Here is a 27720-nt window from a genome sequence, read left to right as displayed (position 1 = left end):
GGATCATGACCTGAGCCAAAGGCAGACGCTTAACTGACTGAGCCACCCAGGCACCTGTTTGGTTATTTCTTATTGGACACATTCCAATTTTTTCTGTAGGATAAAAACCTAGATTATAGATTTCTGTGGTAAAGGGTGTGTATATATAATTAAGGTTTTTGATAGGTAATAAAATTATCTTTTCAAAAGCTTCAAAAAAATCCATTCTTACATGGATTTCTTACCATTTGTTGGGGAATCACAGAAGTTAAGGATGCACTCTTGTTTCAGAGACTCTGGAAGTTACATGGAACTCTCAGGGGTTGAAGGGATCGTTTTTACTCTATTAAATGTCCTGAGCACTCTCCTTGCCTAGGATATAGCCTCTTTCGATGTCAGTACTCAGCCTTTTCTTCTGCCCTGTCTACCTTACTGATACCTGAGGCCATAGCGAGGTGAACTACTGAGCCAAACTGGGACAATTTTTTTTTTTTTTTTTAAGAATTTGAACCAAGAGGCATACATGAAAACCAGAAACTCAGAGAATGTAGCTAGTTGTACTAGATCCTGGAGCTCTAGGGTCACAAAGAGTTAGGGAGAAGGGTAGACATTTAGCAAACTATATGTCCTGAAAAAAGCTGAAATAGAAAACTTTTTATATAGAGGGGATGTGGAGAAAGAGATCAGTGCTGAACATTAGAGACCAAATGGCCTGAGAGGTTCAACAGTGCAGTCCTTGTGAGTCCTATCAGTGTATTCTCTGGTTGGTTCCATAAGACCCTCCTCTGCTTTCTGGAGTTTGATCTGTTTTGATCCCCATCCAAGACACCTGACTCCAGGTAAAATGCAAAGCATTTGCTTCAGAAACATAAGCCTCCAAACATAAATAGAGAACTGTATTTTCTGAGGTATAAATTTGAACATATTCGACAAAAATGATTTTTCAGAGTTAAAATTTACCCGACCAGATCTGCTCTTAATTGTTCGAATATGTGGAATTTCATGCACCCAACTTCACCTTGATGGATCTAGTACAACAGTCCTCAAACTCGAGCACATGTCAAGATTACTTGGGCGGGGAGGCTTGTTACAGCTCAGATTGTTGGACCCCATCCTAAATTACTGATTCAGCAGTTCTGAGCAGCCCCCCACCTTTTTTTTTCCTAACAAGTCTTCAAGTAATGTCGATGCTTCTAGCCTTGGGGCCACACATTGAGAACCATTGAAGTAGTAAGAATGTGGGAAAGTCCCTCAGAGAAGAAAAGGATTCAATTTCTCATGTTTTTACTAGTCATTCCTAGGAAGATCTTCTTAACATTAACTCTTTTTCTTATCCTCTTCTCCCCTCTACTTCACTACATCCCCCAGACCTCATTCCCTGGAAACCTTTTGCCCCAGTTGCCATATTCTACCATGGATGGCACTTAACACATTGCCTGGTAGCAGTTGTATGCCCAATGAACTGCCACATTCTGAGGGCACTGACCAGTATGTCTCATCTGTGTGTCTACTGATTAGCACCACATCTGGACATGACCAGCATGGAATACAAGTTTGTTGACTGAATGATAGAATGAATGAGAAGAATTCCTTTCTTACTAATTTTTTAGGTCCTTAATGAAGTCCATCTCTGGTGGGCTTAATCCCTCCATTTCTCTCTACCATGGTAAAGTTGAGAGGCCATTGTTTATCTCTTTTTTCACCTTTATTCTTAGACTGTAAATGTCTTTTCAGGATGAAATAAAGCAAGGTAAGGGAGCACCTGTTTTTATGCATGTGCATATGTGCTCTGTTTTCCTTTTTTTTTTTTTTTTTTAAAGTGAGCTGTAGGCCCAACATGAGCTTGGACTCACAACCTGAGATCAAGCGTCACATGTTCCAGTGAATAAGCCAGGGATGTGCCCCTGTTTTCCTTTTATTTCCTTCTTGTGTTCACGTGATACGATAGCTGTGTGAGTTGGTGGAATTGGGCATTTCCACCATACCAAGTACCTCCTTGAAGAATGTCCCATTCGTAGAGAGTTTTATTTTACATTTTGTAGTTTACAACTCTTGGATTTGCTTGAGTAGCAATGCATAACCCACAAAACTAGATTGTCATTCATTTGCATCACCATTCATTCACATAATTTCTTGTGAGTCTAGGCATTTTGAGATAGCACAAAAAAGTGCTGAATTAGGAATTAGCAATCCTGGATTCTAGGCTTAGCTTAAGCTTTAATTAGTTGCATGCCCGTAGCCAGGTCTCCTGATTTGATTGTTCAGTAATCTAAATATTCTTTCTAAATCTTACTACTTTCAGCATCTGTGAAGTTGAGAGGGATATGTTCTCAGAAGTTGACATGATCTAAGCATATATTTATTTTCATACTTATACTTTCATATTTTTGGCTCATATGTCCTTTTCAGTGGTAGAGAGCTCTTTAGGTGAAACGAAGACATCCCAAAGGGTTGTGTTACAGCCATCCATCCTGTGTCTTTGTATCCTCCAGAAATGAATGAAAAAGAATTTAAAGAAGATGTGCCAATTAGAAGAGATATTTTTCATTTATTCCCATGAAGAAGAAGGCTAGAGTTCTTGCCCAGGTCTGAGTATTTGAGCATTTAATTTTTCAGTGAGCAGGAACCAGACCCATCAACATATCCTCTTTGAATATTTATGGTTATATCTTGTCCCTGTGGAAATTCCTGAGTGAAGAGATTGTATGTTTGACTCTTGAAGAAGATAATGTGATCTCAGAAACATGCTATTTGGCATTCGAAGAAAGTCCAGATTTAAAGTATCAGCCTGGTAACTTGCTAACTTCTTCCAAATGTCCAGCTGTTATCATTACAATACATTCATGTCTTGGTCTTGAGAAGCATAGTTTATAGTAATGTCACAATGGCAGAATAGTTGATGAGAATGTTTTTTTCTACATGTTTGACTTGTTGAAGAAAAACAATTTTGGGGAAGTGATGGTGAGGGTGGAGAAACATATTTTCATGGTGATGAAGCCACAGCAAATTTCCAGAGGAAGACAAGCTGTCACTTTCTTGACCTTTTGAGGTTCCCCAGGAAGTTTGATTCTCCATCAGTTTGCTACTTCATAGAAATGAGATCTGATTTTAAAAATTGGCTGGTATATTGTTAAGTATTTTCTTTCACAGGAACTGCATTGAAGGTGATCCTCAAACTACTTAGTGCAGAGTGTGAACTGAGATATTGACTTACTTTCATTTCCAGTTTTCTGTTGGTCTTTACACACACACAAAAAAAAAAAGAAGAAGAAGAAGGAGAAGACGACGATGACAAAAACAAAAACCCCAACTCAACTGGATTGAATTTTGGCTAAGTTGTGCCTCCTTTGAATAATATTTCCATTTGGTATTAACTGGGATACTGAGAAAACTTTAAAATCTTTAAAGGGTCATTTTTCCTTTATGGAAGCAGAAAGGTAATTTTGACTTCCTGGATCCCTTTAAAAAATCTTTACCTAAGTAAAATATATGCACACCAGGAAAGTACACATAGCATCCATGTAAAAATCATTAAATTTTCAGATCCTGAACACAACTATGTAAGCAGCTCTTAATCAAGAAACAAAACACTGTCAGCATCATAAAAGCTCCCTTATGCTCCGTTGTAGTTCCTAGCTCCTCTCCCCACCAAGGGTAACCATGATGTTGACTTTTTTTTTTAAGATTTATTTATTTATTTTAGAGAGAGAAACTGACAGCGTGAGTGGGAGGGGCAGAGGGAGAGTGAGAGAATCTCAAGCAGACTCAGTGTTGAGCCTGGAGCCCGACATGGGGCTCAATCTCAAGACCATGAGATCATGACTTGAGATGAAACCAAGAGTCCAATGCTTAACTGACTGGGCCACCCAGACACCCCTATGATGTTGACTTCTAACAGCATAGACTACTTTTGTCTGTTTTTATACTTTCAATCATGTTTTGGTCATATTAAAGATATTATGTCATGTACTCTTGGATCTGACGTCTTCCATTCAACATTATGTTAGTGAGAGTCATCATGTTACATAGAGGTGCTAATCATTCAGTCTCATTTCTGAATAATGTGTAAATAGGCAGTATTTATTAATTTTACTATTGGTGGAATTTGGGTATTTTTATATTTGTGGTCTTTATGAATAGTTTGTGAATATGCAAGGGCATGTCTTTGGTGAATAGATGTATGTCTATGTCTTTGAGTTGGAGGTACACTTTGGAGTGGAATTGCTAGGTCATAAGATTTGCATAAGTTCAGCTTTACTAGATGCTGCCAGTTTTCCAAAGTCGTACAATTTATGATCTCATCCTTGGTTTCATCCTGGTATTCCCAAAGGTGCAACTGAAAAAAGGTAGTTGAGCTAATGGCTCTGATATTAAAGCTGAATTGTGATAAAAGGTAGACTCCTGCTGAATGTACCTTTCCTCCTCAAAGATCTGATCTTTCCCTAACTCTTATTTAATGAAATCATAAATTACTGTTCCTCTCTTGTTCAAATGAAGATAACACTTAAATGATGTTGCTTTGAGGTTCCCATAAGAGATATGAAGTAGTTTAAAATCATTTTTAAGCTGTCTATACTAAAGAAAAATTGAAAAATGTGAGTCTTTAAAGATTACCCCTCTCTGACGACTGTCAAAAAATGCTGAGTGGAACCCATTTCTTAAAAAATTTTTAGTTCCCGCTAAACAAAGCAAAATGCAGATATATTGGAACAGTTTTTATTTAAAGAAAAAAACGCTTTTCAGCAAGGAAAATAACAATGCCTATGAAAACATACTGACGTATCTGTCTGAAAATATTTCTGAAGGAACTAGAATGAATTGAAACACTATTACACAACAAAGACATTTATTGTAAGAAAAGACACCCTCTAATTTTCTTTGGACAGCTTTCTTAGAAAGACTGGAGTACTCCAAATTATTCAGTTAAGTATTTCTAAATGTTTAGGATATAAACATTACTGTTATGAATTAAGCAACTGTAAATAAATGTACAAATTAAAGCAATTTAGTGTTTGTTATAGCCTGCATATTAATTTTATTTTTTATAATTTTTAAAAAATATTTTTTAAAATTTATTTATTTGACAGAGACAAAGAGAAGCCAGGAGTAGGAGGAGCAACAGAGGGAGAGGGAGAAGCAGACTTCCCACTGAGAAGGTTGCTATGGGGCTTGATTCTAGGACCCTGAGATCATGATCCGAGCTGAAGGCAGATGCTAAACCAACTGAGCCACCCAGGTGCCCCTGCATATTAATTTTAGATAAAATATTATGAAATAGAGTGCTTCTATGTGCTATATAGGCATCAGTCCCTTAGATGATCTATAATTACACTACTTGGTCATGTTTCTTATTTGACCTATAGGATAATTTTGTTATATCCAGGAGTCCTGGGGTATATATATCTTCAGCAGCATTTTCTCACCTATTACTATAGGCATGTAATTTATTTTGTATAAGTTTTTTGGTTCAGAATATGTAATTAAACATGGCTTCTTCACAAAAATAAGTCATATAGATTCCATTGTATTATGAGTGAGAATGCCCCTCCCGAGTGTGTATTGTGTGATATGACTCTAAGCACACACAAACACCACATACGTGCATATCAAGCCCTATGGTGTAAAATAGGGAAAATCTTGTTTTTGTAAAAAATAAGATAGAGAAAGTTTGTTTATGTTTTTATAAAATCAATGCACTATAGTATAGCTGAAAGGACCACTGTTCTCTGCTCAGATGTTTAGATTTTGTGCAACAAACAACAGCAAGCCTGTTCAGGATTCTCCTAGAGGAATGAGATTAGAGATCCTTTAGGAAGATGATTCTGGGAGGAACTGGAAGCCGGAAGAAGATTTAGAAACTCAAACTGGCTCATGTAACAGAACTCCTGAAAGTCATGCTCATCTCTGTAGAACACGATGAACCATTGTTATATTCATCTTAGAACAACTAAGAATATCATTTTATTTAATAAATACCATCTTGTACAAAATTATAGTGTAAATGAACAACAGATATGTAAAACCTTTAAGAAAAATGTGTGGAGCAAACACATTCCACTGAGAAAAATCAGTCCATGAATTGTCCCACCTTATGAAAGTCTTAAAACCATCCAGATTTGATGTAAAAAGATGTCTCTGGGAGCGCCTGAAGGTGAGGTTGGTTAAGCATCTGACCCTTGCTTTTGGTTCAGGCTGTGGTCTCAGGGTGTGAGATCGAGCCCTACATCTGGCTCTGTACTCAGCACAGAGTCTGCTTAAGACTCTCTCTCCTTCCTTTCAAATAAATACATCTTTTAAAAAAATGATTTCTGGTGGCACCTGGGTGGCTCAGTCAGTTAAAGCCTCTGCCTTCAGCTCAGGTCATGATCTCAGGGTCCTGGGATCAAGCCCCGCATCGGGCTCTCTGCTCAGTGGGGAGCCTGCTTCCTCCTCTTTCTCTGCCTGCTTTCTCTCCTACTTGTGACCTCTCTCTCTCTCTCTGTCAAATTAATTTAAAAAAAAAAGATTTCTCTGTCCACCTTCTGGAACCTCAGTGTTCTACAGAAGTAAACAGGAGAATTGTTCATTCTGCTGTTTCTCTTGGCAATGAGAAAGGTAAGAAAATAAGGGATATTGTGAAGGAGTTGAGAAATGGTGACTGGTGAGGGGGAGAGGAATGCTAAAATATTAACTGTTATGTGGAAATCCTTTTTAATGAAAGCAAAGCTTCCATTCTGATTTGGGATTGATGGTAAATCTTTCATGTTTGACATTTTTCCTTTTTACATTCTTTTTTTTTTTTTTTTAAAGCAATTGGCATATTTATAGGCAAAAACAGAGAAAGCCTTCTCAGAAATCACGTTTGTCGTATCTCAGCGTTCACGCTGGATGGTTAGTGTTCAAAACCATGGAAGCATGTGAAGTAAGCTTTTGGAAAAACCAACCTCCTCTCTTAAGACAAAATGTTCTGTAAAGTGTACACCCCACACTTATGTATGACATTAATAAATAGGTCTTTAATTATGTTTCTGTGCCTCCATTCTTGCGAGGCAACCAGGGATATACAGCAGAGCTGGAAAATCCCAGGTGGTTTATGGTTAATGACAAAGGAGCATCAGCAACACTGAGTAATGAGGTATTTAAAGAATGATACAACCTAATTTTTGTTAAGCCACTGCACAGATAAATGACTTGCTTGGATAGGTAGTTATGCATCGACCTTAATGATAATTGTGCCCAAAACAAATTAAAAAAAAAAAAATCTCAGCAGAAGGTTTTCAGCACAGCCCTGGCCAGCTTGCTTGAGACCAAAGCTAGCTTAAGGGAACTGTGGAGAACTGTCTTGTGTTTGCAAACTAGAAGAAAGCAGCACATGAGCTTTGGCATAGCACGGGAGTTGTAATTCTGTGCACAAGGTATGCATATGAAAAGGACAGTGTGTCTTGATGAGCGAGAAGTCAGGGAGACTTTGCTCTCAGTCCTACAAAAGACTGATCACGTAAGGCAAATCCTTGGCTTTGCTTTCCTCCAAATGTGACCATGTCATGGTTTAGAAGTTATTATAACACGGACTTTAATATAGCTATTAAAGCTTATCTCCTGACTTTCAAGGGGTTTGTATCTTAAATTGCTTCACCTGATCATGACCATCTTTTGTGGGCATAAATAGGAAGCTAGTTACAAAAACGCATTGAAAACAAGAATGTATATAAGGGAAATGCTATTACTGGAAATGTTAAGACATCTCTTGAAATATGGAGCACACCACAAATTGGCTTTGATCTGCCTCAAAAAGCAAGAGGTATTAACTTTCAAAGAAAACTCTCATAAAAGATACTAGGATAGAAAGGGCCAAGCTGTATGTATAATTATTAACTGGGGCCAGTTTGTTTTATTATTAGTCTTGCTCTGCTGCTCTGAACTAGGTGTCAACATGGCCTGAAACTGCACAAATAATGGGGAAAGTAAATGAAATAAATGTACGCCTCCTTACTTTGAGAAAAGTGGACTTAAAGTTATATACAGAGGGCCCAGTAGTGGAGGTAGGATGAGCCTCATAGTCCATAACTCTAAGGAAACCATATCTAGGGTTGAACATTTTTATCTTGGCACATGAAGACTTCAGGAAAGGGATTGAGGAAAAGTAGCTTTTGATATTTGTAAGACCTAGAGATGAGATCTGAGGCAAGGTTAAGGGGCTTTTTATTATATTTATGCGTCGTCTATATAAGCATATATGTATATGTTTGTATATATAAAATGTACAAAGGTTTTGTACATAGGTATGTGTGTATATATGTGTGAAGGTTTATACAGTATAATAAATGCAGCACAATGACAGTAATCACATATTGGAAAACAAAACGGAAAAACTGACAAAATCCTTTGGGAGTGATTTTGAGGGACCAGTGACATTTTATTTTATTTTATTTTATTTTTTTGGTTAGCTTTAGTACTGGTCTTTTTTTCTTTTTTTCATTGTATTTTATTTTATTTCTTTTCAGTGTTCCAAAATTCATTGTTTATGCATCATACCCTGTGTTCCATGCAATACGTGCCCTTCTTAATACCCACCACCAGGCTCACCCAAATATATTCATATAAACCTTTCAATTTTTCTTGAAAACTGGAATAATCTAAGCAAGCCTTTAGCATATTAACCATGTGAAATAAAGACACACACTAGTGTCTTGGGAGAAAAGAGTTAGGGCAATCTTAACCTCACATTAAACTTGCATTTTAAGACAATTTTTTGGAAGGGTACATCAAAGCATGTGAAACTGGTGCCTAATTATATTATCATTAGTAAATAGTAGATAGTGTTATCTTTCTTCATAAAGTACTATGAAATAAGTATGTTGAGAATATTTAATTATGTGGATGAGTGAAATAATAAAGGAAAATTGCTAGTTAATTGCTTTCCTTAGAAATGCTATTGGGGTGACAATTGCCTAGCACTCTCGTGATTCATGCTACAGAAATATGCTGTTGGGCTTCTCTATGCAGAATCCTTCTGGGGAAACTAGGAGGGAGAACGAGGACTCGTTGGTATACATTTTGTTCTTTATTCTTTATTCTCTGTAATATGCCACTGCCTCTGGGAAGCCTTCCCTGATGCCAACTGGAAGAACTTTCTATGAGCCCTGAACACTTTGCCTATACTTGCCTGTACTTCTATTACGCTTCTCAGCACATGGTATTTTAATTATTATTTCATGTGTTTGTTTCTCCTTCCAAGCTGGGAACTCATTAGAGACGTGACTATGTATTATTCTTCCCAAACCCTAGCTTAGGGCCTGGCACAGCATAGGTAGTTCATGCAGGTTGTGGAGGTGGAAAGTCTCTTCTCATAGAATTAAAGGCAGCAGCTTGGGAAAGTGGGTCTGAGCCAAAGTTTCCCTTGTTCTTTCTTCTCAGGAGCATCTGAAACGATCTCATTACCTTTAAACAGAATTGCCTGAAGAGATTCAATCTGTTGACAAACTTTTTTGCTTCCTTATTTTCTCTAAATGAAGAAAAAGGAAGAGAGGAAGAAAGAAAGAGATGGATTTTCTTCTCTTTACATTTCTTCTCAGTGGAAAACCATCACTTGTAGGGTGTGACTATTTAAAAAAGTAGAATCATCCATAATTTAGGATCAGTTGTCTTTTGTGGATGATTTACATTATCTTGTATATATATATGCTCTGTAAATATGTCTTTTGAAATTCCCCATTTACTCTAACTAATGTTATAGATTGGGGTGGGTGTTCTATAAAGCAGTTGAACCTGATGCCTTCTCAATATCAATTTCTGGGATCCTAAGAAAATATATATAATAACCATCTCTTGGAATTTTTTTTGTATACATTGCAGACTTTGGCATCCATCTGTTCTTAAGAGTACATATCTAGGGGGTGCCTTTCTAATTAAAAAAAATTTTAATTTGAAGTCAACAAGGGAAGAAATATCACCACAAGTACACATAGTGTTTAAGAATGAGAATGAGAAAACGAATTCATTAAGGAACTCACACCTCTAATCAGGGAAAAAGCAGGAAGTTGAGAAACAAAGTCAAAATAGTAGAACTGTTGGGACGCCTGGGTGGCTCAGTTGGTTGGACGACTGCCTTCGGCTCAGGTCATGATCCTGGAGTCCCGGGATCGAGTCCCGCATCGGACTCCCAGCTCCATGGGGAGTCTGCTTCTCTCTCTCACCTTCTCCTCGCTCATGCTCTCTCTCACTGTCTCTCTCTCAAGTAAATAAATAAAATCTTTAAAAAAAAATAGTAGAACTGTAGGTGGTTTATCATTAAGAATGGGAGAAAATGAAAATTTGATTCTGAAGATGTCTGTTAAGGATCAGTTGCAGATAATAAGTGAACTAGTAGCTTAGAGAAGACCTTTCAGTTTTGAGAAGGGGAGGAGCATGGTATGTAAGTTCCCAACCAGAGAAATAAAGCGGAGCCAGTGTTCAGCAATGGTGGCACTAGGAGGATAACCTATGGATGTAAGGAACTGGCATCTTATATTGGAGATTACCTTCCCTCCTTACCTGCCTAATCTCTTGCAGACTAAAATAAACCCCTGAGGTAGCACTTAAGGAGGAACATAGGAAAATGAGAGCATATTGCCTAAACACACATAGCATACACACTAGAGGGCTTTACATCCGGAGAGGTAACTCACCTCTCTTAGTGTGATCTGGCTTCCTGGCCTTCTCTCTCACTTTTTTTCTTTTTTAAAGTAATCTCTACATCAAATGTGGACCTTACAACTACACCCCCAAGACCAAGAGTTGCATGCTGTATAGTCAGAGCCATCCAGATGCCCTCTGGCCTCTCTCTGTAAATGAATGCCTGCCTCCATGGTCCACAAGTGTGTGTGTGTGTGTGTGTGTGTGTGTGTGTGTGTGTGTTACAGAGATAACTCAGATAAAGACAAAGTTAGAAAATAACAGAGACATAGCAAATGGCAAGAGCATTTGTTCATTTTTTTCCTACAATGTGTCAATTATATCCCAGTTGATGTGCAAAAAGGACAAGAAAATGAAATGCCAAATGGCTTAATATGTAAATTCCTAAGCGTATGCTTAAATTTCAGACATTTATTTTGACTATCAGGCTTTAATGTCAAAATTTTTCTAATCACATTTGGTGTATAGACTTGCATTGGGATTTCATCTCATTTTCGTTCTTCAGTTTCTTGACATATATGAAATATCTGTAATTTGTAGCTAACAGGTCCTATGGGACACTATGACTGTCTGGATAAAAACCACTGCACTGGAAAAAATAAATTGGCAGAACAGTGCATTGCATGAGGATTCTTTTCTTGGCTTCCTCCCCCACCACATATTTGTTTTCTTTAGTGTCCCATATATTTAAGATGTTCCTAAAAAGAATGTAACCTGGAGTGCCTATGTGGTTCAGTCAGTTAAGCTTCCAACTCTTGATTTCTGTTCATCTCATGATTTTAGGGTGATGAGATTGAGCCCCAGGTAGGGCTCCTGGCTGGGCATGGAGCCTGCTTAAAATTCTCTCTCTCTCAAGAAACTAAAAACTAAAAACTAAATAAAAGGAACTTAACCTGATATATCAATATGATAATAAACAAGCATCCTTTATTTGAGTTGGTCCCATTCCAACCCTGTAGCGTGGACTTTGTTTTTATAATTTTATAGATGAGGAAATCAAGACCCATAAAGTTGAAGCGGCTTTTCTTTTTTTCTTTTTTTTTTTTTTAAGATTTTTTTTATTTATTTGACAGAGAGAGATCACGAGTAGGCAGAGAGGCAGGCAGAGAGAGAGAGAGAGGAGGAAGCAGGCTCCTGCTGAGCAGAGAGCCCGATGCGGGACTCGATCCCAGGACCCTGAGATCATGACCTGAGCCGAAGGCAGTGGCTTAACCCACTGAGCCACCCAGGCGCCCTGAAGCGGCTTTTCTAAAGGCTCACCACTGGCCGCCTTGGTGAACCACCTGTCTTCCTTCCATTACACAGCATTACTGACTATCAGTCCTAAGTCATTTGAAGCTTGGAGTCATGCGGTCCGGGATTTTGCTAATTCAACTGATGATGGGAATGGCAATCATGAACAGATAGTATTGTTTCCACTTAAGCTGATTATGGCTTTAATTTCATATTTTGTTTTCTTTCCCTTTAGTACATTCTGATGACAAATCTAGAAAGCTCTTTCTTAATAGGCCAAAATGCCAGATTTATGCTCTGGCATAAATTTTGAATTACTTTGTAATATACGTATATTTAGTAGTTAAACAGTATTGTTTAAGCCAGAAATTTGACCCCTTCCTTATGTAAAGATGATTTACGGTGATGAGGGTAGATGTCATTCCTAAGCTCTTTGATTGCAGAGTTGAAGCAGTGTTCTGATCTTTACTTCAAAGTTCCTGTAGTCTTCCCAGGGCAGTTAGTAGAAGAAAACATTATCTTGGGTTCTTGCTGAAAATTTTAGAACTAAGATTTCATAATTTTTTCCATTTTCATCTGCAAAAATTAAGACGCTCTTCACTCTTTGTCTCTTTGCTTCCCCTCTCATCCTTGTCAAATCCTAGCCGGGGATGGGAGACAGTAGCATTTGTTTCCTACTGTTGACATTATAGCTGTTGCCTCTCCATGCAAGAGAGAGGACCTGCTGACTTGGAGATAAATCAGTGGGGACACTCCAATGCCCAAGCCAGTAAGCATCTTTTCAGCTTTGATTCTAGTGTGCAAGAGTTAGAATATCACTATTTCGTTGCATAAAAGGACCTGCATTAAATGCTTGGCTTCAGAGGGGCCATATATGGGGTGAACTCCCTTGGTGGCTTACCTTCCATGCCAATGTACCAAGCTCCTGGGTATAAGTCACATTTGGTGTAAAGCAGTAATGACAGTCTTGTTGTTCCTTGCCAGTGACTTGAGTGGGCCCACGAACCTGTTCTGGAAAATAATCTTTAAGTAATACATTAGGAAATTGGGAAAGTCCTACTGTAATTTTTAAAAAGATTTTGTGTATTTATTTGACACAGAGAGAGAGAAAAACACAAGCAGTAGTGGAGAGGGAGAAGCAGGCCTCCCACTGAGCAGAGAGCCCAGTGCTGGGCTCAATCCCAGAACCCTGGGATCATGACCTGAGCTGAAGGCAGACCCTTAACAACTGAGCCACCCAGGTGCCCCAGGAAAATCCTATTGTTCTATGATGTTATATGTGAACAAGATGCTTTGAGAGTTTTACCTTGAAGAAAAATACTGAATGCATACCAAGGATGGTTGAACAGAAAATTTGAAGGAGCCTGCCTACTTGGTGATATCATTGAACCACTGATTCAACATTGGGATGGCTTTTCTTTGGTCTTTTTGTTAGGTATGTCCCTTTGGTTTAAGACCACTAGTCAAGTTTTCTATTACTTGCAGCTGAAACTATTTGTACTTGATAGAATATCCTAAAGGGGAATTATATATTACATGTTGCTTTTCAAAACTTTTAATTTCACACTACAGGAGTTCTTACACTAATTAAAAGTACAGTTTATTTGCACAGCAAATGGCATAATCCAATAACACACTTTGAGAGGATACTTGGATATTTTGTTAAGGAACAAAACAAGAAATTAGCTTAGTGAGTACATAATGCATGAGTATGCTTTATTGGTACAATGCCAATTATTTTAAATTCATGAATATAATCCATTATATTTAATCCAATCTTAATTATATCCTCCCATATCATATTAACATCAGTATTTATGGCAAATTTTTATATACCCGTGTTTGTAGGTTGACTTAAATATTGATGCCTACATAAAGCAAAGATCATAAATTCAATACATTTAGAACAATATGGTGCTGGTGGAGGCAAATACGGTGGTTAATTCTGGAAAAGCAGGCTCCAAACTTACAGATTATGGTACTCAAGATGTCTGTGGCCAAGGTATGTGTCCTTTCTCTGCCCAGCTTTGGTCCCCGGTGAAGAGCGAGGGAACAAGAAAATATTTAGAGACCCTAGGATGATGAACAGAAAGAAAAAATGTGGGAGGTTTGACTATGCCATTAACTAGAAACTGGTCTCTCTGTATTTGAACCTCCACTATATGTGTATTTTCTCAAGGTCAGCTCACATATTACTTAGGAATGCCTGGCATTGGTACAATAAATAGAACATCTAGCTCCCTGATGCTCAAGTGCTGAAACAACAGTTGTTCTTAGGCCAGCACATTCTCCTCCCGAACGAAAGCAAACCCAAGTCTTTAAGGGATTATTAGAGGAAGGATATTATTTTCTCAGTGACTCAAAGCCAGCTGTGAGGGCCTTTAGTACAGTTTATGCTGCTTCTGCTCCCCTCTCTTCCACCTTTGGCATGTCTACAATTGGATGAAGTGCTTTTCCTGAAATGGCAATCACTATTAAACCCATTAGCTGGAAACCAAAATGTTTCTCTAATTGTTTAAAGTCTCATTGTGAAAAGGAAGTTTCTATTGATTGCAATATGAGGGGAAACGATCCCAAGTTCATCATTTTTTTCCTTTTTATAAACACAGTCAGATGAGACTGATATACTCCGAGTCATCAGATGTAGTTTTCCAGAGAATCTCATTCATCACCAGAAGTTTCTGCTCTGGGTTTCTTTGCATCCGATCATTCTTTATTTTTTATTTGCTGACCACTTTCTTCTTGAGCTTGTCTGGTCTGCTGTGCATCTTTGCCTTGTTTTCAGAAATTTTTTTATTAATTTGTAATTATTTTAAACAGCAGTTCTTTGAACCATCATTCTGTCTTTTAAAAAATTAGTTGGCTGGGCCCTAAGCCTGGAATATGACACTTTTTTTTCTTCAGCAGACATTTCAGCTGCTCTCAAGCACCCACTTTTAGCCATTGCCTGATGTTTGGAATCCTGATAATGCCTCTCCTTGGCCATGTCCCTCAGGTACGTATCCCTAGTTCTTAGAATAGTATCTAATGCTTAGTGGTGACGTTTAATGTTTCTTGAATGAATGCAAAGATTGAGGTGTTATTTAAAAAAAAAATTTTTTTATTTAATCAAAAACTCCCTTTGACCAAATAAGTTGACCCCACCCCACCACCCCACCCTTCCAAAAACAAACAAACAAACAAACAAAACAAAACAAAAAATAGTCAGAATGAGGCTTCTGCTGTGATTATACAGTATCCCATTTGGTTTAGACTCTCAACCTCTTTGATAAAGCTTTGCTTCTCTCCTCACTGAACCAGGAGAGTTGGACAATTTCTGAGCAAAGAGGAAAAATGTTTTTCACTTAAAAGTGTTTGTAATTTGGGGCACCTGGGTGGCTCAGTTGGTTAAGCAACAGATCCTTGATCTCAGATCAGGTCTTGATCTCAGGGTCATGAGTTCAAGCCCTGCATCGAGCTTCACTCTGGGGGTGGAGCCTACTTAAAAGTAATAATAAAAATAAACAAAAACTTTCCAAAAAGGTGCTTATAAGCTGATATAATATAAATGCCAATAAATATGATGTTACCAACTAATATGCTTTATAACTTTGGTATTTGTAAATGGGAGCTATAGACCAATTTCACCAACATTTATTTCATAGACTCAGGCTACATTATTCACCTCAAAGGAAATTTCATTTTGCTTACAGGAAACTTAAAAGATCCTAGTGCAGAACATTTTCATAGGGGTAATGAAAATTATGGATTGGCTGAAGACTGGATTTAATCAGATTATAGTAATATACTTAGCAGGCAATATTTAGGATCTCCTTAGGTCATTAGTTAACATAGCTTATCACATTGAGAGAAATCACTGTATTTGACAGTATAAAATTGAATTTCATTTGGCGATCATGATGAAGTACAGAACAGCAAGTATGCACTCCCCTTCCATGGTGTTGACATTCAGGTATTCTCAGTTTTCTTAGTACTTTAAATTATATGCTGGAGTGACTGCCAAAGTACTTGAAAGGAGGATAAAGAGAGATTTACTGATTCCAATTTGGCAGTGACTTTTCAGGAATGAGGATAGGCTGTTACAACATTCTAATAGTAAAACTCCAAACGGTTTTCAGTGTAATCTTTATGTTTTAAAGAGTGTTTTGTTGTCAAACTAAGATACCATGGGCTCTTGCAATTGTCTTTGAGCTTTGTGCATTTGAAACCCTTTAGCATAATGAGTCCGGAGGGATGAATTAGTTATCTTTTTAGCGATTTCCTAGAAACAGTCCCTAGAAACTAGAGGGAAAATTTACTGAGAGACTGATGAAAGATAGATTGGTCCAATTGTATGGTTACAGTTTAAAGTAGGTACTTTGGGGTGCCTGGGTGTCTCAGTTGGTTAATTAAGCAACTGCCTTCGGCTCAGGTCATGATCCTGGAGTTCCGGGATCGAGTTCCGCATTGGGCTCCCAGCTCAACGGGTCTGCTTCTTCGTCTGACCTTCTCCCCTCTCACACTCTCTTTCACTTTCTCTTTCTCAAATAAATAAATAAATTTTTTTTAAAAAGTAGGTACTTTGATTGACACTTGCATTCTGTTTCTTTGGTGTTAGCAATGAGAATTGCTATACAGACCTTTTAGATTTGTTGACATTGGGGGCCAAACAGAACAAAATGGAGAGCCACTCCCTTTGCTTTATTAGATTCAGCTTATCTGGGGCTATAGAAATTAACTTTTTGTTAAATTTGCTTAATTACGTCCTATCTTTGTTTGTTCTGCCTACCCATTATGTGGCAATTTCCTTGCGGGCAAAGACTGTCTAGCTCAATCCATGTAACCCTTAGTAGAAGCCAGTAGGCTCACTAGGTTCTGACCTGATATTCTACAGGACAGGCTGTTTTTTTAACTCTCCTTTTTAAAATCAAAAGGAAGAGGGGAAAACCTAGATGGCAAGGTGGATTTTAAAGCACCGTCAATATTTTCTTTTTCTTTGACAGAGATAACAAGAGAGGGAACACAGCAGGGAGAATAGCAGAGGGAGAACAGGCTTTCTGTGGAGGAGGAAACCCCATGCGGGGCTCCATTCCAGGACCCTGGGATCATGATTTGAGCCGAAGGCTCAATTGCTGAGCCACCCAAACACCCCCAAAACACCATCAATATTTTCTTCTCAATACTCCTAAGACAGAGACAGGATTTTCGCTCTGGGGCTGAACGTTTCTGGGTCTTGGCAGGGATTCCTTTGTGAGCACTCTGAGTCATGGAAGTGTGAATCAAGTCAAACTAAGTAGCATATGGAGTACTTATTATGTGTTGGCACTGTTCTTAAATGGTAGTAACTTGTGTAAGCCTTGCAGCAATCCTATGATAGAGGTACAAATACTGACTTCATTCTATGAATGAAGAAACTGAGGTGCAAGTCACACTGTCTAACTGGTAGACCTGGGATTTGAAACCAGGAAGTCAGGTTGCAGAGCATGTATTGATAGACTATCTCACCTACTTCCTCATTTGTCTTGGAATGGCTCCCAACTGTGCCAGAGGACTCCAACAGCACCTGTTTCAGACAAGGACTTTGACTGTTACATTTTATAACTTAAAAGTCATCCCATGGAAGAGGCTGTATCTCTTCAGAAACCATATGTATGTATGTATATCTGTATGTATGTATGTATCTAGCTAGCTAGCTAGCTATTTAATCTATTTACTGTTTACTGTGGTAGGCAGAATAGTGGCCACCCAAAGATGTCTGTTTCCTAATCTTAGAGCCTGTGCATATGTTGTTACATGGCACAGGGAATCAAGGTTGCATATGGAATCAAGCTTTTTTTAAAAAAAAAAGATTTTATTTATTTATTTGAGAGAGAGAGCAAGAGATAGCACATGATCAGGGGGGAAAAGGAGAAGCAAGATCCTCACTGAGCAGGGAGTCTGATGCAGGGCTCCATTCGAAGACCCCCTGATCCGTGACCTGAGCAGCAGGCAGACACTTAAGTGACAGAACCATCCAGGTGCTCCTGGAATCAATTTTCCTAATGAGCTGACCTTAAAATTAGGAGATAATCCTGAATTATTTGGCTGGACCCAATGTAATCATAAAGGTTCTTTAGAAGTGGTATTGGGAGTCAAAAGGGTCAGCATTAGAGTCAGGAAATATGAAAAAGTTTTGACTGACACCATTGTAGGCTTTACAGATATAAGGGGTCACAAGCCTATAATTGTGGGCACCTTCTAGAAGTGGAAAGGACAAAGAAATGGATTCTTTCCCTAGAACCTCAAGAAAGAATTGCAACTCTGCTACCTTTTTATTTTAGCCTCATAAGACCCCTGCCAGACTTCTGACCTCTAGAACCGTAAGATAAAAAAATTGTGTTGTTTTGAAACATCGTGGTAACTTTTTACATTGGCAATAGGAAAGTAATACACTCAGTTAATTACAGTAAGTGGGGAGTTGGTAATTTGTCTGGTGGGTTGGAGATAGGACTTGTTACTGATAGGACAGAAAAGAAAAATCTAAGAATTGCTATGTCAAAAAAGAGATGACCTCAGAATTTTTTTATTCAAAAGTTAATTCTAAACTTACTGAGATTATGTCCGTGTTATGCAATGTTTATGATTTTTTGAATGCTCCATACTTGGATATAGTTAGAGATTGAAAAAGTGTAGAACATACAATGATAAGCATGTACTTGCTTTTTAGTATTTGCTTCTTCAGGCTTCAAGGGCAGAAAGAGGATTTTACTTTGTTTTTTTCTTATCACCTAGGATTTTACCTTTTCACTAAGCTATCTACTTTCTCTCTTCAGCAGCATCACTAACACTATTCCATTCAGACGTATTTCATGTCTATATGAGCATATGCTTATGTATAGTCTTTTCCTCTTACAGAACAGTAACATACTAGACATACTATACCTTTGCAATGATTTCTATCCCAAATTCAGAAAAAAAATCCCAGGGTCATGAAAAATAAGCCAAACAGAATGTTCATGGAATTGTCAGGAAGAAAACTCTTCATGATTTCCCACACTGTAAATGTTCATGCAAAACAGGTACTCAAAATGTTACTTAATGAATTAATGAATAAATTTTAGATGACTGGATGGTAAAGCTAATATCCCGTTTCCCAGCCTATATAGCCAGGATATTAGTTTTGACTGAAACTTGACCCTTCAGTCTAAGAGTTTAGAGCTGACTGGCAAAGGTAGAAGGTGAGGACAAAACCTACCTGTCATTTCAAAGTTTGAGCTGGAGACTTGAAGATACCTTTAGCAGAAAGAGTTCTTTTCTTAGGGAAATCGCAGGACTGGGGTAGTTGATTTTATAATTACAGAGCTTTGCCCATAATGAGAAAAGTGTATGTTTGAGAGCTATGGCTCTCAGTAACTAAACTGCTCTGCGTGACAGTGTTGAAAGGTGCTTATGTTCTAGTCAAAGCTGTATCTCTGAATACTATGCCCTTTAGATAATTTCTAAATTTATCAACACAGAAATAGTTTCTTACTCTTGTGCACATATTTTGTGTGTATTCATTTTCTCCAAATGAAGTTAGTAGCTGAGCTTTGGAAAGGTTGGAGATAGGAAGATGGCACCATGCCCGGTGTCTTGGGTTGGCTTAGATGAATGATGGATTCTGTAGGGCTCTGGATATAGACATATTGCTTCAAGGTCCAGGTGACAATGCATAGCATAAGCTGGTGGAAGGGCTTTCTATCTCACCTTTGACACAGAGCTCAGCACCTTTCTAGCATCAAAGGACTGAGACAGAATCTTTGATGTGGGCATTTGGTTTCTCACAATGGGTATCATTGGCTCCTTCAAAAAGCCTTCATGGGGACTCCTTCAAGAAGCTTTATAAGCAAATAAAAAAATAAATGAAAGATTTGTAAGCATCGTTACACACACATCATCATCATCATCATACATATATGTAGGTTCTTTATATTTTACATAAACCGAAGTGTACTAGACATAACATTTTGCTCACTTGTACATTGTTTTGTATCTTAAAAGAAGGGATTGCCAGTGAAATAAAAGGACTTTGAAAGTAGATAATGATAAAAAATGTCAGTTACACGTACTGAGCAATTACTGTGTGCCAGGTACTATATGCTTCCTGGGTATTTGCTCATTAATCTCTACAGTTGTTCAGAGTTACATAGATACCTCACAGAGGAAGGAGCTTCTTGGCTGTAGATGTTTTTAAGCAGATGTTGGTGACCATCTGCTCTAAATGGAATAGAAAATGTTCCTACTTTGGGAGTGAGTCAGAACAGGTGATTACCAGATCCTTTCCAAGTGTAAGTGCTCTTATGATTGCATCAGCTAATGATGGAGTACAGAGGTGGATATCTAGAGTGGCCAGTAATGTTTGACAAGGACTGACGAAGACTTGAATTTCTCTCTTGCTTTGACGTAGTGATTGGTTCAAGTTAGAGGTAATGAGGGCTGTTACTGATGCTGCTCTCATTGACCTGAATCAAGCTCGGAGTGGTCTTGCTCTGTCTTTAAGATTGAGTCTGCAACCATGAGTAAATCAAATTATAGAGCAAACTGGAGGTCGGTCAATAGGGGAGAAACTCTATCTTATTTTTTCAAAGAACTCTGAGACTTCTTCATGAAACAAACATGCACCAACCTCTTATCCTTTACTTTAGCTTCATCTCTGAGCTACAATGATGGCTTCAAATGACAAGTTCAGGTCATCCAAATATGTTGTAGGACAGTTGGTATGCCAGCACTAAATTGATGCTTGCTGAAAAACAATTCCTTTAAAGATTTATTTATTTATTTTAGAGAGAGAGGGAGAGATGGAATGAGTAAGGGAGAGAAACAGAGGCAGAGGGAGAGGGAGAGAGACTCTCAAGCAGACTCCTTCCTGAGCTTGGAGCCTGATGTAGGGCTCGATATCATGACCCTGAGAGATCATGACTCAAGCAGAACTCAAGAGCTGGTCTCTTAACCAACTTAGTCACCCAGACACCCCTAAAAACAATTTTATCAGAGTAGTCTATTAATTTCTTCATTAAGTTATCAGTGATTTATTTGTCAGGAACCATTCTTTTTTTTTTTTTTTTTCAAATTTTTACTTAAATTCTATTTAGTTAGCTTATAGTGCAATATTGGTTTCAGGAGTAGAATTTAGTGATTCATCACTTATTAAGTGCCCTCCTTAATACCCAGCACCCATTTAGGGCATCTCCTGCCCATCTCCCTCAATCAATTGTCAGTTTGCTTTCTATCCTTAAGAGTATCTTATGGTTTGTTTCCCTCTCTCCTTTTCTTTTCTCCCCCATTCACATATGTTCATCTGTTTTGTTTTTAAATTCCATGCATGAGTGAAATCTTATGGTAATTGTCTTTCTCTGACTAACTTGTTTCACTTAGCCTAACACAGTCTAGCTCCATCCACCTCATTGCGAATGGCAAGATTTCATTCTTCTTGATGGCAGAGTAATATTCCATTGTATATACATACCACATCTTCTTTATCCATTCATCAGTCGACATTTGGCCTTGTCAGAAACCATTCTAAATGCTTGAAAAATAATGATTACTCTTTGGAGAGATAAGCACATAAAGAAACAACAAAACTGAATGCTGTATCAGTGCTGCAGTAGAGATAAGAGGCAAATGTGGTGACTAAGGAGGGATGACTTTTAGTGATAGAGGCATCACAGTAGCAGTCATGGCTCAACTGGGTGTTGAAGGATGAATAGGATTTCACCAAGCAAAGAAGAGAAAGAAGATGTTCACAGCCTTAGCAACGTTGGGGGGCAGTTCACAGCTTTAGCAACGTGGGGGTGGGGATGGTGCAGTGTGTTTGTGCTGGAGCAGTATGTAATTGTGTGTAAAGTAGTGTAATGGAGCCCTAGACATCTGGAATAGCAAGCAGTTTCTGCAGCTGTAAACCAAATGTCAGTCTTCATATGCAGGCAATGAAGAGGAGGCTATTTATTGTTTTGTCAGCCACATCCGCACACACAAGATAGTGATCTCCATCTGTGGTGTTATCTTTAAATAGAAATGGAGCTTCCTGCTGAGGGCTCAGTGGCGTGCTTTTGCTGAGCCCGATTTACCATGCCCTATACTATCTCACTCACGGAGTCTCACCCTAGTTCCGTCAGTGTCTGTGACTGGTCGGAACATCTCATTCCCACCCAAGTTGGTGGGTACCTTCAGTGGAAGGATCACTCCTTCATATTCTCTATAGCTTGCGTGGATTTGCCTTAAATGTGGAGTGAATGACTGAATGAATTCCAGTCACAGGCCATCCTAGATAACTTATGAGTACTCTGACCTTGGCTTTGGCCACTGACCACACTCATCCTCTTTGTCCAGGTTGCCATTGACAGCCCCTAACTCTGCCTCTGTGACCTGTTAGAAAAAACATTCATCTGGAGAGTAATGTTCTACTTTCTCTTGTTTCAAGCTGCGGGAACAGCAGTCATTTGATGAAAAAGCCAGTGGTTAAAGCACTGAAGACTTTGTTTGGCAGGGCTGGGCTTACCTCTTTTGCAGACATTTGTAGGGCCTTCCTATCCCTGCTCTTTCCTGAAGAGCACCCCTCACCTCGCACTTCTCTAGCAGAATCTGCAAGCTTTGCATCTCATCTAATTTTACCCATATCTTTGTCCATTCCCTTAGGTCCTAAGTTGTGCTAATGGCTAAAGTCATCTGTGCCAAGGTGTTAGAGTCTGGAAATTCAACTTGAAACAGGGAATTACCCCAAAACAGAGAGAGAGCATTCTGGACCTTTTGACCTTTCTCTCATCAAGCACCCGTTCTAGACCTGGATTCAGAATTATTATCAGAGTTAGCTCAGAGTAACTCAAACTCTGTTTAGGCGCTTCAAGTGAGAACTAGCCAGAGGATGAACAAGTCTCTGAAAGCAGATGAAGTTGAGGATAGTAAAATGATTCCTTCTCCTCCCATCACTGGCCGAGAGTTTATTTAAAAAAAAAAAAAAAAAAAAAAAAGTACATCAGGAGACTAATTGTGAATGAAATAAAGGACATCAAAAGAATCTTCCTAATTAACTTAAATACTGATTGTTACCATTAGAAAATGAGTCAGCCTAAAAACACATGTAATTGCAGTCTTCCTGTGTTGTGGGAAGCCTAGAGATTGAAGAACTACATTATTAGCAGGAAAGGACAGGCCATGGTGACATCCATCATAAGGAAGAGCTGGTTTTTAGCCATCACTGACTGTGCATGTGACATTTGCTTGACTGACTGCAAAGCCCTGGATGCCCGGGAGGCTGGTAGTCTTCACCGCACGGCCAGTACATGAGTGGCAAGCCCATATTACTACTCCTGTTTGGCAAATGGGAAACCGAGGAACTGGAAATTGTAACTAGAATGAAATGAATCACTGAAGTTCAGGGAAAAATTGTGAGAAAGACCTTGGTACCTAATTTCTCTTGCTGTGCTCTTTTCCCTCCCTTCTTGATGCTTCTTGCTGGTTGCATAGATCTCCTATTAAAACTTTCCTTGGGGGAATAGTGTGTTTTTTATACCTCTGTGTAAATATTAATCATCCTCCTAGAGGACACTTGACTGTAGACTCTCACCTCTAATAATGATATGAAAAATTTTTGAAGGGCTCTCCTAAACCCTAAATTCCTAAAGAGATCAGAGGTACCCATAATTAACATAAATCTGGTGAAGGAGGAGAGAAGAAGGGAACAGAATCTTTCCGGGTGTCCCTGACATCCCATTGCAGTCCTGCCTTGTGTAAGGTGAGGATCTAGGAACAGGTGGAGTAGCAGAGAACAATGGAGTTTCTTCTGATGATGCAAGTGTGAAAAGCTAATTTGCTAAGTTAACCAAAAGAGATCCTTTCATGGAGTATATATTATGAGAAACTATGTGAGAAATATGGGATGCCCAGATTGGGGATCATTGACTAGTAGAACTAATGTCATAGCTCAGTCAAAATCCCATAAACAAAACCAATATGGATGTCATTATTTATTCAAATATTTCTAATTATATGGCTTTAGATAGGTGTTCTTAATCTTGTTAGTGCTGTGAAATCTGGGGCAGTCTTGTGAAATCTTTGGGTCAGTCCCTTGACAAAATAGTATTTTTGTTTTTATTTTTTAAAGATTGATTTATTTGACAGGGAAATGGTGAGCATGAGCAGGAGGGGTATAGGGAGAGGAGGAGAGAATCTCAAGCAGACTCCTCACAGCATGGGGCTCCATCTCACGCTCTGAGATCATGACCTGAGCCAACACCAAGAGTTGGATGCCCCCAGAATATCATTTTTAATGCATCAAATCAAACGCTTAAAATTTCAAAGAAAACAGATAGTATGGACAGGTATTCATCAAAATTTTTAAAAAGTTGTGACATAGGCTCTATTAATGAATTAAAAACAAGATCTAGTCCACAGACTTGATGATTTCATAACTTCATAGTGGTGATGAACACAAATAATATTTTAAGTTCTCTATAACAACTATCCTGTGATATTAAAATATCTGAGGCTTCTTTGGAGGTAAAGTTAAAATTACCTGAATACCTGAGGCTACTAGTGACTACTGGTCCATGTTTATAGTGGAATAAAGTGCTATGTTTAATTCAGTGTTGGTGAAAGGTTTGAAGTGGGCTTTCTGGCTTAACAGTCTGTCTACCTCCTTGAATTGTGTGGTGTTGGAAGGAGAACACAGCCTTTGAATTACCACTCTGAGTTTGAGTCTCCATGAAGACTTTAGTTCCAGGGTGATTCAGCTATTTTAGTTAAACTTCTGGAATTTAATTTTTTTTTTAATATGCTTTTTTAAAAATGGGAAACTATTGAATTCTGCATGAAGTTATTGAGCAGGCTAAATGATATCATGTATATTCAACATCTAGCACAATGTCTGTCACAAAGAGGGAACTCAGCAAATGGTAACTCAGGTAATTTTTTTCCCTGATAGTAGAAGGGAGAGTGAAGTAGGTAAGAATGACTTGTAAAAGTTACATCTTGCTTTAAGATCCTGGTTCTGAACAATTTGCTGCCTGAGACAACGCACATACAGTCTTTTAGTTTTAGAAGAATTTGAGAAGGAAGATACTTTGGAAAATGCATTCCATTTTATGCAGCTCTAAAACCAAGCCATAAATCTAGCTTTCTAAAATTTCAAGTCTGTAAAATTTAAGTAAGTTTTCAGGAGCTAATTGTTAAAAGGTAATGAAAATTCCAGTGAAATAAGATACCATTTTAGGATTTGGAATGCTGGCTTTACAGTTTTATGGTAATATTAAGATTTTAGTTGAGTTCTCATCTTCTCCCATGCAGAACTGAGAGGGGGTGACATGCCAAGGAGCCATTTAGAAGCCCATGCAGAAGAGGGCAAAACCCCAATCTGCTCAGGATCCTGAGCCACTCCCTCAAGACAAAGGTCAGAAACAAAGCAGGTACTGGATACAATGGCCAATTTCAGGGGCTTTGCATACATATCTAAAATGAGTTAACTGAGAAGAAACTTCACGTGATGTTTTACCCAGTGAGTACTTCCTGAATTTTCACTTCTTTTTTTTTTTTTTTAAAGTTTTAAAAAAATTTATTTGACAGATAGAGATCACAAGTAGGCAGAGAGGCAGGCAGAGAGAGAGGAGGAAGCAGGCTCCCCGCTGAGCAGAGAGCCCGATGTGGGGCCCCTGGGATCATGACCCGAGCTGAAGGCAGAGGCTTTAACCCACTGAGCCACTCGGGCACCCCCTGAATTTTCACTTCTTAAGCTGTTAAGAAGTTATTGGATTTTTGGAATTTTTATTGTTAAGTATTCCAGATATCTAGTCACTAATCACCAGATATTGCGTGGTATATAAGGCATAAGCATTCAATTCAGTGAAAATTGTTTAAATTTCTATTTTCAGATTTGGGAGGCTACAATAAAGGTTATTTGAGAAGTGGGACCTGGTGTTTTACCATTACCTATGAGTTTCCACACAGAAATTTATAGGTGTGGGAAAGGCTGGGTAATGAGAACGCTCTGTAAAGAGGCACCGTACTTCACCGGGGAGAAATCGTTCAAGTTGCTTCACAAACGTTAAGAAATATGCCTACTTAATTGTATGTTGCATTTTCCATGGTCTTTACTTTATTTGTTTCATGTGCAGCGATTAAAAAGATATATTGTACATTTTAGTATCTCTTATGTTTTCTAATAAATATAAACCTGGAGTGCACATTTTTTTTCTTTTTCATTCTTCTCAGAGGTGTGGTGAACATCGAATAAGATCATTATTTTGAAAGACTTACATCTTGTCCATTTGAGCTGCTATAACAATATGCCACAGACTGAGTCGCTTGTGGATAACAGTGATTTATTTCTCACAATTCTGGAGGCCAGAAGTCTGAAATTACAGCTAGCTTGGTCAGGTGAGGGCTCTCTTTCAGGTTACAGATTTCTTGTATCCTCATGTGGAACCTTTTTTATAAAGCACTAATCACCTTCCAAAGGCCCCACCCCCTAATACCATCACTTTTAGGGGTAAGAATTTGATGTATGGATTTTGGGAGGACACACTCTGTGAGACTGTGATTTATAAGAAATATGTGTTTTGGCCATTTAGATGACCATAATATGCAGTAGCCCCGCTTGTCTGCAGTTTTGCTTTCCACAGTTTGTTACCTGAGGTCATCCGGGGTCCAGAAGCAGATGATCCTCCTGATGCATTATCAGAAGTTCATTGGGAGACTAATGTTAGGTCACAGTGCCTACATCATTCCCTTCACTTCACCTCATTGTGTAGGGATTTTATCATCTCACGTTATCCCAAGGAGGGCGGTACAGCACAATAAGAAATTTTGAGAGAGAGAGAGAAGCCACATTCATGTAATTTTTGTTACAATATATTGTTATAATTGTTCTATTTTGTTACTGTTAATGCTAAGCTCTTTTTATGCCTATTGTATAAATTAAACTTTATCATAGGTATGTATGTATAGGAAAAAATATAGGGTGTACAAGGTTCTTTGCTATCTGCAGTTTCAGGCATCTGCTAGGAGTCTTAGAATGTATCCCTTCGAATAAAGGAGGACTAGTATATTTTTCATATATATTTGGTCAACAGTTTCTGGCTCACAATTCTGCAAACTCTTGGTATTTCCTAAGCGTTGAGAGTGACAAAGGTGTCTTATGTTAATGAGAGGACTTCTGGAAAGCACCTAAGGCTAGGGGGTACTTTCCAGGAGAACCAACCATATGATCAGGTTGAAACTCCCAGTTCTACTCCCCAACCTTTGGGAAGGGGAGAGCCCCTCAAGGTTGAATTCATTATCGAAGGCCAATGATTTAATCTATCATGCTTATGGAATGAGGCCTTCATAAAAACCGGGAAGACAGGATTTGGAGAGCTTCTGGGTTGGTGAACACTTGGAAGCACTGGAAAAGTGGTGCCCTAGAGAGTATGGAAGCTCCTCCCCCTTTCCCCAAGCCTTGCCCTGGGCTGCGTTTCCATCTTCTGTTGTTCCTGAGTTATTATCTTTTTATGCTAAACTGGCAACCTAGTAAGTAAAATGTTTTTCTGAAGCCTGTGAGCTGTTCTAGCAAATTAATCAAATCCAAGGAGCAAGACTTGGGAACCTCTGATTTAGAGCTGGTCGGTTAGAATTACTGATAACAACATGGGCTTGCAACTGGCATCCAAAGTAGGGAGGGCCGTCTCGTAGGACTGAACCCTTCATCTGTGGAACCTGATGCTGTCTCTGGCCAGATGGTGTCAGAATTGAGAGAATTGAGTTGACTCCTTGGACGCTTGCTGGGGGACCAAGAATTGTTTCTTGTTGTGGGGGGAACACCCTTCGCACACATTGGAATTGAGTCCAAGAACCGAAAAGACACTCAGATATAGCAACTTGATAAAGAGG

General features: G+C 38.6%; 1 long non-coding RNA gene across 1 annotated transcript in view; it reads left to right on the top strand.

Moving 5' to 3' along the window:
• Nucleotides 1-26796, top strand: part of LOC101670852 — a 73099-nt gene extending 46303 nt beyond the window's left edge. The window contains exons 2-4 of the long non-coding RNA XR_006606602.1: nucleotides 14770-14860; nucleotides 25144-25351; nucleotides 25725-26796. This is a non-coding gene — a long non-coding RNA (uncharacterized LOC101670852). The remainder of the gene's footprint in view (nucleotides 1-14769; nucleotides 14861-25143; nucleotides 25352-25724) is intronic.
• Nucleotides 26797-27720: the final 924 nt, after the last annotated feature.

The sequence above is a fragment of the Mustela putorius genome, unplaced genomic scaffold (assembly GCF_011764305.1).
Source record: "Mustela putorius furo isolate JIRA1106 unplaced genomic scaffold, ASM1176430v1.1 tig00000407_pilon_pilon_pilon, whole genome shotgun sequence".
Lineage (NCBI taxonomy): Eukaryota > Metazoa > Chordata > Mammalia > Carnivora > Mustelidae > Mustela > Mustela putorius.
Note: the sequence above shows the minus strand (reverse complement) of the source record. Positions and strands in the feature narration are given on the sequence as shown.